The sequence below is a fragment of the Sminthopsis crassicaudata genome, chromosome 3 (assembly GCF_048593235.1).
Source record: "Sminthopsis crassicaudata isolate SCR6 chromosome 3, ASM4859323v1, whole genome shotgun sequence".
Classification (NCBI taxonomy): Eukaryota; Metazoa; Chordata; class Mammalia; order Dasyuromorphia; family Dasyuridae; genus Sminthopsis; species Sminthopsis crassicaudata.
In genome coordinates, this window is record NC_133619.1 from 267,704,136 (window position 1) to 267,717,906 (window position 13,771).

Consider the following 13,771-nt stretch of genomic DNA (forward strand, 5'->3'; position numbering starts at 1 on the left):
GATACATAGATAGGGAGATTGTTCATTTATAAACAAAAGCCAGAAAGGATGATGAGATAAAATGAGCAACTTTGCTCAGAATTAGAAAGTTTTACACAAATGCAGCTAGAATTAAAATTGATATAAGCAACTGTGGGAAAAATCCTATCTATGTTAAGCTTCTCTAATAAAATCTCATTTCTTCTTCTTTTTTAAAGTTTTTTATTTACAAAACATATGCATAGGTAATTTTTCAACATTGACCCTTTCAAAACCTTCTGTTCCAACTTTTCCTGTCTTCCTCCCACCCCCTCCCCTAGATGGCAGGTAGTCTAATACATGTTAAATATGTTAAAATATATGTTGAATACAATATATGTATACATATTTATATAGTTATCTTGTTGCACAAGAAAAATCAGATTTAGAAAGAAGGTGAAAATAAGCTGAGAAGGAAAACAAAAATACAAGCAGACAATAACAGAAAGAGTGGAAATTCTATATTGTGGTTCACACTCATTTCCCATAGTTCTTTCACTGGGTGTAACTGGTTCTCTTCATTACTGAACAATTGGAACTAATTTGGATCATCTCATTGTTGAAGAGAGCCACATTCATCAGAATTGATCCATACATTATTGTTGTTGAAATGTATAATGATCTCCTGGTTCTGCTCATTTCACAGCATCAGTTCATGTAAGTCTCTCCAAGCCTCTCTGAAATCATCCTGCTGCTCATTTCTTACAGAACAATAATATTCCATAACATTCATATACCACAATTCATATAGTCATTCTCCAATTGATGGGCATCCATTCAATTTCCAGTTTCTAACCACTACAAAAAGGGCTGCCACAAGCATTTTTGCACATATAGGTCCCTTTCCCTTTAAGATCTCTTTAAGGTTATTTTTACCTTCCGAATCCAATTCTTCCGTTGCAACAACAACAACAACAACAACAACAACAACAACAACAACAAAATTCGGTTCTGCACATATATATTGTACCTAGGATATACTATAACATATTTAATATGTATGAGAATGCCTACCATCTAGGGGAGGGGATGGAGGGAAGTAGGGGAAAATTTGGAACAGAAGGGAGTACAAGGATAATGTTGTAAAAAATGTTATAATTATAAAATTAATAAAAAAAAAAGATCTCTTTGGAATATAAGCCCAGTAACACTGCTGGATCAAAGGGTATGCACAGTTTGATAACTTTTTGAGCATAATTCCAAATTGCTCTCCAGAATGGTTGGATTCATTCACAATTCCACCAGCAATATATCAGTGTCCCAGTTTTCTCACATTCCCTCCAACATTCATCATTATCTTTTCCTGTCATCTTAGCCAATCTGAGAGGTGTATAGTGGTATCTCAAAATTGTCTTAATTTTTATTTCTCTGATCAATAATGATTTGGAGCACCTTTTCATATGACTAGAAATAGTTTCAATTTCTTCATCTGCAAATGGTCTATTCATATCCTTTGATCATTTAACAATTGGACAATGGTTTGATTTCTTAGAAATTAGAGTTAATTCTCTATATATTTTGGAAATGAAGCCTTTATCAGAACCTTTGTAAAGTCTCATTTCTTTTTAAAAAAATTTTTAAAGCATTTATTTTCAAAATATAGGCATAGATAGCTTTCAACATTCACCCTTGTAAAACTTTGCACTCCAATTTTTTTCTTTCTCCCTTCCCTTTACCCTGTCCCTTAGATGGCAAATAATCTAATATGTGTTAAATATGTGTAATTCTTCTATACAATTTCCAGAATTATTATGCTGCACAAGAAAAATCAGATCAAAATAGGAAAAAAATGAGAAAAAATAAAAAGCAAACAAGTAACAAAAAAGTGAAAATACTATGTTGTGATCCACACTCAGTCCTCACAGTTCTCTCTATTGGTGCAGATGGCTCTCTCCATCACAAGTCCTTTGGAACTGACCTAAATTATCTCACTGTTGAAAAGAGCTACATTCATCAGAATTGATCATCGTATAATCTTCTTGTTACTGTGGACAATGTTCTCTTGGCTCTACTCACTTCACTTAGCATCAGTTCATGGAAGTCTCTCCAGGCTTCTCTGAAATCATCCTGCTGATATTTCTTGTAGAACAATAATATTCCATCACATTCATCTATCATAACTTAGTCAGCCATTTGCCAACTGATGTGCATTCACTCAATTTCCAGTTTCTTGCTACTACAAAAGGGCAGCTACAAATATTTTTGCACATGTGGATCCTTTCAAGTCTTTCATTTCTAAGCTATTTAAGGAACTGATTCAAATTTATAAGAATAAAAGTAATTCTAAGTATAAATGATAAGTTAATCTATCAATAATTCTATATCACTAATAATTAAAGAAATTCACATTTTTATTTTAAAGTACCAATGATTAAATTAATAATTTTAATAGCCTAAAAGCTATTATCTTTTTAAAATATTCTTTTACACCGACCTGGTCCCCCTATCCAGTTTGGAACCAGTGACAAGGACTCTGATATCCGCCTGGCGGTGGGAGATAGCTTAAAGCCAGAGAAGGAGTTGCCACAATCTGGACCTGAGGTGCCTCCTCCCCGAGACTGGGAATTGCTCCCCCCTGGTCCCACCTCAGCTGAGGCAACATCTAAAAGCCTGGGCCCCAGCCACTGTGGCCCAGATCCCAATCCCTCCGGTCCCCGCCTATACCCTGAGGTCTTCTACAGCAGCCTAGGGCCTCCAGGCACTCAGGTCCCAGGGGGAATAGTAGACTCAGCTGCACCCCACCAATGGTGGCTTCCGCCCAGGGACTCCTTCACTGCACCCTTACAGGTCACAACCCCTCTATTTACCCCCTGGCCCAGCCCCTGCTTCAGCACTGCTTTCTGGTGTAGCCCTCAAGGGCCAGTTCCTGGATTTCTCAGCATTGCAGACAGCAGAGCTGGGAAAGCTGCCAGCTGGGGGTGTCCTCTATCCCCCACCTTCCTTCCTCTACCCACCGGCCTTCTGTCCCAGTCCTCTGCCTGACCCCCCTTTGCTACAGGTGCGCCAGGATCTGCCATCCCCTTCAGATTTCTACTCTGCTCCTTTGCAGCCTGGTAGCCAAAATGGCTTCCTGCCCCCAGCTGCTCCCACCCAGCAGATGTTGCTACCAGTAGTGGAGTCCCAGCTACCTGTGGTGAACTTCAGCTCCTTGCCTCCTGCCCCACCTCCAGCCCCACCTCCACTTTCCCTGCTGCCTGTGGGCCCTGCCCTACAGCCCCCTAGTCTGGCTGTCCGGCCCCCACCTGCTCCGGCAGCCCGGGTGCTACCCTCACCCGCCCGGCCTTTCCCTCCCAGCTTGGGGAGAGCAGAGCTGCACCCATGGAACTAAAGCCGTTTAGGATTATCGAAAACTGAGCAACCTTGGGGGACCTGGAGCTCGAACCCCTCCAGCGGGAAGGCCCTTCTCTGGTCTCAGCTCCCGCCTCAAGGCTCCACCCACTGGATATAGTGGAGTTGGTGTGTTTTGCACCCAGCGCTTTGACCTCTATCAGCAGTTTGACTCCATGTGTACCTGCCCTCAGGCCTCCCCACCGGATGCCTTGCGCTGGATGCCGAAGCCCTGGGAGCGGGCAGGGCCACCCTCTCGTGAGGGTCCACCCCGGCGGGCAGAGGAGTCAGGGAGGGCCCCGTGGGGACAAGGATCTTGGGTTGCCCCCACCCCGCTGAGGGAGCTGTCCCACCCCTCACCCCACCCCCCAACCCACCCCCGGGGCCTGTACATAGATATAAATATATAAGGGGGAAGGGGGTGGGTGGGGAGGGGTTGTGGGGCTGGGGCCTCCTTCCCTCTCCCCCCTCTTCCCCTGGGCCCCTATCTTTTTTAAACAAAAGAATAAAAGGATTTAAAATATATATATATATATATATATTCTTTTATTTTTCCAATTATATTCAAAGATAAATTTCAACATACATTTTAATTTTTTTTGAGTTCCAAATTTTCTTTCTACCTCCCTCATCTTCCTCCTCTGTAAAATGGGAAGCAATTTAATATAGGTTATATTTGGGCAATCATGTAAAACATTTTCATATTAGTCATATTGAGAAAGAAGAAAGAGACCAAAAGAAACACACACACACACACACACACACACACACACACACACACAGATAGAATGATAATAGTACACTTTGAACTCATCCAGACTGCATCAGTTGATTCTCTGGATGTGAATAGCATCTTTCCTCATCAGTCTTTGGAATTATCTTGGATCATTGAATTGTTGAGAATAATTAAGTCCTTCTAGTTGATCATCATACAATATTGCTATTACTGTATACAATGTTCTCCTGGTTCTACTCACTTCACTTTGTATCAGTGTTTCAGTTCATGTGAGTCCAGGTTTTTCTGAAATTATTATAGCACAATAGTGTTTTATAACACAATAGTATTTAATTACATTCATATACCATAACTTCATTATATTCATATACCATAATAATTCCCCAGTTTATGGGCATTGCTTCAATTTCCAATTCTTTGCCACCACTAAAAGAGCTATTATAAATATTTTAATACAAATAAATTCTTTTCTTTTTTTAAAAAAAAATCCCTTTGGGATACAGATATGGTAGTGGTATTGCTAAATCAAAGGGTATGCACAGTTTGATTACTTTTCTGAAATAGTTCCAAATTGCTCTCCAGAAAGGTTAGATCACTTTGCAATTTCATCAACAATAAATTATTGTCTTAATTTTCTCACATCCTCTTCAACATTTAACATTTGTCTTCTCTGTCATATTAGTCAATCTCTTGTGTAAGGTGGTACCTCAGAATTTTATTAATCTGCATTTTTCTAATCAAGAGTGATTTAGAGCATTTTATAAGACTATAGAAAGTAAAAGCTATTTTTCTTAGTGTCCTCTTCTCCCTTTCCCATCAATCTACTACCATAATTGCCAACTTCAACAGTTTGTTCCTATTAAGTTGAAGAAGTTAATGGTCAGGGTAAGAGGAATGGTTTGGGCTGGGAGAAGTGAACAATTATTAAAGATATTGGAAATTTGATAGAGTCATAAAATCATTGTTGTATATACTTCTGATTCCTCCTTTTACTATGTCTGTTGATTATTCTAGGGGAAATGATCCTTCCAAGGCCACATGGAGAGTAAAGATTTAAACAAAGGTGAAAACAAAATTTCTGGCAAAACATCTGGGAATGCTCCCAGCATGCAAATATTTCTTTATCTTCCTTTGCCTCAAACATTCCTTTAGTCAGTAGAGAGCTTTCTCCCCTCCCTCCCCCCTTTCCTATCCTAGAGGCCTCTCCTACTCCCTTTTTCTGATTTTCCTGTGCTTCCTGGGTGGTGGCAGAGTTGTGATGTCTTGAATACCAATAGTGAAACTGAACATATGTGAACCTTTCCTAATCCTGCTAATCTTTCTTCAAAAACCTTTCTCAAAGTGCAGGCAACATCCAGATTTAAAAGAGAGAGCCAGAGAGTGAGAAAGTGAAAGTGAGAGAAAGATTGAGTGCAAGAGAGAGAGAACATTTTAATGACAAATAATCTTTGTAAAGGAGGAGGGGGTAGCTGCCTCAGCTGGAGATGGAGCTTATGAACTGCAGCAGGTAGAAATAACTGCTGTATTACCTCATGTAATCTCCACCATTCAGGGTCAGATTAGGTCTGAATGCAAGATGAAATAGATTTCTTTTAAACAGGAGATTTTGTCCCCACAACGGCTATTAGGCAGTAATTAGTTGTGACATAGAACTACCAGCCACACAATAGTAACAGGAGCCTTACATGGCCATTGAAACTGATTAGAGAAACTGAAAAGATGTTACTTGAAATTAAAAAAAATATATATGTTTAGGAGCAAGAATTATTTAAGGCTTCGAACTCTCTTCCTTTTTTCCCCTTCTTCCCTGGCTGTCCTCTTAATGGTTTACCTTTAAGTCAGAGAAATTTCTGGTGGGATAGTTGAGCAGCCAGTTTCTGTAATACTGATGAGATGACTTTTCATTTGTGCCCATTAGGTGAGTTAAGTTGGAGATGACTTTGAGGATTGAAGATTTCATTGAGGCAGTAGAGGTTTCTTTTTGTTTTTTGTTTTTTTCCCTTAATTGAGAGAGGGTACAAGACAGGGGAAGAAGAGAAAAAGTCAAAATCTACTAAAATTACAGAAAGGAAAAGAATGTTAATGAAATCATTCAGTTCTTCAACAAGCAAACATTTAGAGTTGGGTAGGTTAGAAAAGAGAAAAGATAAGCTTCTGGAGATGTATTTGCCAAATGTACAGCTACAGTCTGAGGCACGATAGGAACTGGTGATCATTTTGACTTGGTAAAGTTTTTAGCAAGAAGCTTCAAAGTAGAGCTTGTTTTAGAGATTATTATTATTATTATTTTGGTAACCGATGGGGGAAAAATCTATTTATAATCAAGTATTATGCCTGTTTTTAACACCAAGTCAAAGGGAGAGATGACTAAGATGATGGTCTGACATAAGAGAGGTAGGACCCTAGATTCCCTGTTAGCTGGTTCTCCTGCTTTCTTCTCCATTCAATTCTTTCCTATTGGACACTTATTGGTTCAAATTGAATCTCCCCATATTCAGTGATTCATTTATTTATCTCATATGAAGTAAAATTCTTAATGAGTTAGTTATGAAACAAAGAGTCCTTACTTAACCATCCTGTGGATTCCAAACTGTTATTTTTTAATCACTTTGTTACTTTCACTTCAAAAATTCTAAAAGTGGTTGCATGCAAGTGAGTTGAGGAATCCTAAACTCATGCAACTTGAGTCCTACCTTTGTCTACAAACAAGACTGCTCAACTCTTTATTTGATCCTCCTGACAATATGTCTTTTCTCACATTTTAACTTTTTTCACACTTGAATTTATAAGTTTTTCATAAACAAAACACTTTTTTGTCCCCTTTGGCAACCAGATCATTTGCATATGAAAAGGGCAGTTCTTTACATCCTCCATAAGATAATTTGTTTTTCTTTAGACAGTTGTTTTCTTTTTCTTATTTTCTTCCTCAAAAGTTCATTTTATTCTTTTTTTTTCCCAATAATTAAACTGTTTATTTATAGAAGGACAATACATTATATGAACTGGAATTATTGTCTTGGATACACCCATTCCAGGCATCTCCAACATTAGAAGCATAACCAGAAGGAATCACTCTTTTTTTTTTTTTTTAAACCATGTAGACATTCTTCATACATATGATTAAACTTCATTATTTTTCCTCAAGCTGAAAGTGAAGAGCTTTTTTTTTAACTTCCTCTAATCTGACTTCTTACCCTATACATTCAAGTGAAACTATTCTCTCCAAATTCACCAATGATTTTTTTAATTGCCAGTTCAAATGATCTCATCTGTAACCTCATCCTCTTTGACCTCTCATGTGCTTTTCCTTTTATCTACCTGGCCACTTCTTCTCAGTCTCTTTTGCTGATTCATATCAAATTCACATCTACTAATTGTGGGTATACCTCAAGGCTTTATTTATGTCTTGAGCCCTCAGCTCTTTTCTCTCTATGCTATCTTATTGGTAATCTCATCAGATCCCATGAGTTCAATTACTGTCTCTATGAAGATGACTGCCAAATTTACCATAGACTTTTTCTTACATTTCAGACATATCACCAAATACATATTAGATGTTTCAAAATGGATATATTGGAAGCATCCCAAACTCAATGTGTTCTAAAAAGAACTCATTATCTTTATTTTTGAGCTTAAACCTTTTCTGAACTACAGGATTACTGCAAAACACCACTAACCTACCAGTCACTCAGGTTTGCAACCTTGGTGTCATCCCCACATATCCAATCAGTTGTCATATGCTTTGATCTCGACATAATCTTTTAAACATATCCCCTTCTCTCCATTTACATAACTGCTACCCTATTTCAGATCCTATGACTTCTCCTTTAAATTATTATAATAATCTTCTTTGCTCAAATCTCTTCCTAATTCCAATCCATTCTCTACTCAGTAGTCAAAGGAATTTTCTTAAAGTTAGGGCTGACCATATCACTCCTCTGGGCAGTAAACACCAGTAGCTCCTTATTATCTTCAGGAACAAATATCAAACCCTCTATTTGTCATTTAAAGACTTTCACAACCTGCTCCTTTCCTACTTTTCCAATCTTCATGCACATTATTTTACTCCATATATTCTAGAATCCAGCCAAACTTGCCTACTCACTGGTCTGCACATAAGACTACTCTTTCTGTGTTTTAGGGATGACTAAAACCCAAACCTGGAAAGCACCCTTTCCTCACTTCTATCTGTTGGAATCCCTAATTACTATATATATACATGCATAATACATGCACATATACATGTATATATAAACATATATATACACATATATACTTGTGTATATTAATACGCATATACATATATATTTTTATACATGAACACACACGTATAGATGTAGTACAGTGGGTAGATTACTGGACTGAATCTTGTCACAGGCATTTGCTAGCTGTATGACCTTGAATTAACTTAATCTTTGTTTCCTCATCTATAAATGGGGATAATAATGGAACATGACTCACAAGGCTGTTGTTAGAATCAAATGAGATAATATTTGTAAAGTTCTTTGTAAATATTAAAGGATTATGTAAATGTACATGTTTATCTATACATGTATATATGTGTAATATATATATGCATTGCAGTACACATGTAACTATACAAGCAATACAGCTACATCTACATCCCATCAAAATCCAAACAAAATGAAGCAGATAAGTGGTACAGTAGACAGAGAGTTGGGCTTGAAGTTAAGGAGACCTCTATTCGGATCTGGTCTCAGACACTTAATAACTGTGTGCCCTAGGTAAGTGATCTAAATCATTTTTTACTTCAGTTTCCTTCACTGTAAAATTGGAAAGATAACATCTTCCTCCCAGAGTTACTGTGAAGATCAAATGAGATAACGTTTGTAAATCACTTAGCGTAGTACCTGGTACTTCCCCCACAACTAGTAGCAGAGATAGTAAGGAAAGATCTCATGTAGATGATAACACTTGAATTCATATTTGAAAGAAACCAGGGATTCCAAAAGGCAGAGAGGAGGAAAAATACAGCACACATACAGACATGTATATTCAAATAGGCACGCACACAAACATGCATGCATATGCCTTGATATTACAAGAATATATACCATCATGTGCACAGTGCCCACATGTATACATGCAAACACATGCAATTCATATATATGTACATGCACACACATTATCTTCCCCATTAGAATAGCAGCTCCATAAAAACAAGAATGGTTTTGCTTTTATTCTAGAACATAGTAAAGCTTAATAAATGCTTTTTGACTGACTGATTTAATGCCCCTCATTTTATCCTGCTGCTAATCTACTCATAATCTTGGGATATGTTTTGTCTCTGTATGTTTACCTTATCACGTCTCTAAAGTAGACCAGGCAACTTCACTAAAATCTGATATGGGTCAATGGTATCAAACTCAAATAGAGATAGGGGACACTAGAATCTCTGTAGCCACATATTGACTTGGACAACCACATGTTAACATCATCTATGTTCTATTATTTTTTAAAAGGCTTTCTTAAGTGCTTCCCAATTATATTTAATCAGGTTTTGTAACATTTGGGAGTGTTACAGGCCATAGATATCTGATACCTCTACTATGTGCCACCTAACTTCTCTGGGACTTATTTCTCTAAATTATTCTCTCCTCAATAAACAACAAAAAGATACAGTTAGTTCATAGGGAAAGGTTTTCCTGACATAGCCTAGTAAGTGGAGCAGTTACAAAATATCCCTCTAAACCCAGGGTATACTTTTCCATAAATATATACAATATCAGTGGAAAAAGTGGGAAAACATATCCTATGGAAGAAGCATGATTGCAGGGAGCTATGTGGCCATGGCAACTCGAATCTCTACCATAATAAGGTCCAAATATTTTCTTATAATGGTTCCTCAATTCTCTGCTGCTAGATTTCCTAGGCACTGCATCTATACTGTTTGGTTATAGTATTCTCATCTCCAACCTTGGTCTGAGCTACAATCCTAGCCCAGGGTGTTTTTGATGTTTGTTCTTCATTCTTGAAAAAGATCATAATATCAGAGAGGTGATACCATGACACAAGTAAATTGAATTTAAATGAGAGAGGATTGTGCAAAGTTACCAGCCTCACTTTCTTCTCCAGAACCAAAATTTGATTCAGGGGTAAGGATGTTATTATACTCTTTTGGAAGGAAACCAGAGACTATATTCAGAATGCTTTCAGTCCTTATCCTGTCTCCTAAGCAGGATTCCAGTTCTATGCACCAAGATCAGTTTGCCTTCTAATATATTTGTTTTGACTCAGTTGGAGTAGTAGTACAGGATCTGCTCTTCATCCCAAACTCTTAGTTTACCTTTCTCCTACTTTAAGAAGTGGGCATAGTAAAATAAATCCAAATTGTCTTTGTCAATCTTGACCTTTTCATATGTAAATGGACCATTTTGTTTCATATACTTTACAAGCTACCAATTGGGCCACTCAAAGTCTAAAAGGGGGGCTGCCCTTAGACCTCATTGTCTCTGTTACCTGTCCCTCAATCCAGCAAGAAACGGGCTTTGTCTCAAACCCTTACATTATTTTAATACTTTAGCCTATATTGTACTCCACAAAGTTCTGTTCTGCTGCATCTTCATAGCCTGAATCCGACTAAGGATTCTGAAGGCTATGTTAACAGAGCATAAGTTTTAGCAGATTCTGTCATGTTGTATACACTTTGTTTATAGTCTCAGCAAAAATATTCTTTTATTTTCTAGTACTTACCTATCTAATCATAGAGAGTCCCATCACTAATAGGTTGGTCATTTAATAATGGCAACCTGAGAAATGAAGATATATTCTCAGTTCTACATGGTTCCCTTCTTCTTCTGCAGTAAGAGAATTACAATAGTAGAAAATATGGCAGCAGATACTAAGAATTACATCCCTTTTAGAACACATGTAAACTTTAACTTAGGATAGCAGGTAGAACCCTAGGCTTGGAACCAGAAAGATTCATTTTCATCAGCTCAAATTTGACCTCAACACTTACTAGCTGTATGACCCTGGGCAAGTCATGTAACCCTGTTTGCCTCAATTTTATCACCTATAAAATGGATTGGAGAAGGAAATGACAAACCACTCCTATATTTTTGCCAAAAAAAAAAAAATTCCAAATGGAATCATGAAGAGTCTGAAATGACTGAAAATTTTCAACTTAATACTCAGAAGATTTAATTTGTTCAAATGATCAATAAATGGGCATATGAGGAGAAAAAAAAACTAATTTGTGTCTGCATTAACATTCTCAAAATAAATGAAACCAGAAGAAAAAAGGAAATTTTAGCTAAAGGAAAAGCTGGCTCACAGGTCCTATTTGGAGAGGCAAATATAGGAGTCACTGAAGTTGGTTTGATACTACAATCAAGGATAGAAATATGTATTTCATGGAATGCTTGTTAATTTTATACTACAGCATTCATGCAAGTGACTGCCATTCAAATGCCCATATCTAAAATTAATCCTCAATGACGTCAATGCAAAAGTTAGCATAAGACATTCCCAAAAATAAGCTGGAAAGTACATATCAAGAGTAAGCAATGAAAGAAACTAAAGATTTATAGACTTATCCATAAAAAAAAACCCAAAAAAACTCATTTATACCTTTGGGAAATGTTTGGAATTACTAGAAAAAGGAAGCACTGATGCTCATAACACATGAAATTCAAGAAAAAGAAAGGGAATGACTGGCTATAATGTGAAAATCACCTGTCAGTGCATTTCAGACCATCATATATATTTTATATATTTATATATGTTATATATATATATATATTTATACCAATTTTATATTTTATTGATATAAAAATCAATGCCAAGTCAGAAAAATAAAGCTGAGATGACACAGCACACAATTAAAGTATCTCCAACTTAATCTAGTTAAGATATTTAATGACATTTTAAAATGGGAATTTTAAAAAGCCCTCAAGCATCAACACAAACAATCATAAGGAAATTTTTAGTAAATGTAAACAATTGCCACAACAATGAGACCAAAAAAAATCATCTCAACAAATAAATATTTGATCTCCTAGTCAAATTGAGCAATATAGCAATTTAGGACAACCTGAGTTTAGAAATGCTATTTATAAATCATAAAGAGGAAGATGGGGAATTTATGAACAGAATCATCTTATAAAACAACTCTTAGATTGGCAGAAAAAGAAACAAGTCTAAAGAAAGAGACATTATTCTGAGGACATCTAAGGATGAAACTGAAAGGAATAAATAAACAATTGAAAAATAGTCAAACTTGTTTTCATTAATAACAGTAAAGCCTTCACATTTGGACCTCAAAATCACTGTTTCAGAGGTAAATCTCTGAATGTCCAATGAAGTATGAAAAATGTTTGCACTATCATGGAGAATGTCTAGCACAAATTCTAAAAGGAAGAAAGATTCCTTATACAAGTAGATTGTTTAGTTTACTGGTTAAATTAAAAAGTTAAGCAAATTATTATTGTATGAGACATCCTACTATTTTTCTCTTCTTGGAGTCCACTTATAGAGTTTAATTATATTATTTACTATAATATATTATAAATTTGCTGACTCAGTGGAGCACTTTAGACTCATGAATAAGTGAACTAGAAATACCTCAGGTACAGAGACATTTAAAAGAACGCAAAAAGTGTCAGACGCACATTTCACCTGTCAGTTCTCTGTTCTAAAACTTTTCATTATTTCTGTCATATGAAGTTTAAATTTCTCATTCAGTAAATTGGTCCCACCCTGACTCTTTAATTTCATCTTTTCTATTTATTCCAGTCAAATTGGATCAATGGCAACTTCCCCACAGTTCCACAGCTATACTTTTCACTTGAAATTTTATTCCTGGAATGCTTTCCTTCCATAACTTTCACTGTTAATATCTTACCCAATTCAAGTGCATTTCCTCTGTGTTCTTATCTGATTTGCCCCAACAAGCTGTGATCTCCTCCTCCTGTGAACCTCTTTAGCACTTGTTTTTTATTCCTCTTGAGTCATTTATCACCCATTGCCTTGTAATACAACTATTTTGTGTGTTCATCTGCTATTTAAAGGCAGGTTTTATAGGTTTTATTCATCTTTATATCCCCTTCAGTATTTATTGCATGATGACATGACATTAGGAAATTAGGAAACACTAATGATCATGAAGAATATTTCAATTTCATAGTAGGTGTTCAATTTAATAGATTGATGGGACTGGTGGCTGGAAGAGGCAGTAAACAGTTCCTAACCCTAACTGTTTATGGGAAGAACTCTTCTACCATTAATCTCACTTCTACTTTTTTTTTCTACCAAACTCAGTCCTAATTTATTGGGGGTAGGAGTGACCTGGGGCAAAGAAGATCTTTCTGTCTTTGTTTTAATGGTAATTTATAATATTGAATTCCCTCATATCCATCCTGCTTTCCATTGTCCCCAAAAGACACAATAGTAATGCTTTAGCTGTCATGAAAAGAATGTTTTTTCTAGGGGTGCCCATTAATTAGAAAGCAGCACACTCTTTATAGTGGTTTGTTGGTGAGGGTGATTATCATGACCAGACAAGAGCCATTAACAAAATGGAGAGTGTCGTCTTCAGAGCACAAATATTTTCTCTAACTATAATACACTCTTAAGGGGACCTTAAGTGGGTGGGTATTGTCACCAGCACTTCCAACCACACTACCAGTCATGTTTTACTACAGCTAGGGAAAGGAATGGGGAGAGACA

The 13,771-nt window shown here is 36.6% G+C and overlaps 1 pseudogene; it reads left to right on the plus strand.

Annotated features, from left to right (window-relative positions):
- Window positions 1–2,442: 2,442 nt before the first annotated feature.
- Window positions 2,443–3,699, plus strand: LOC141562017 (protein PRRC2A-like; annotated as a pseudogene).
- The last annotated feature ends 10,072 nt before the right edge of the window (window positions 3,700–13,771 follow it).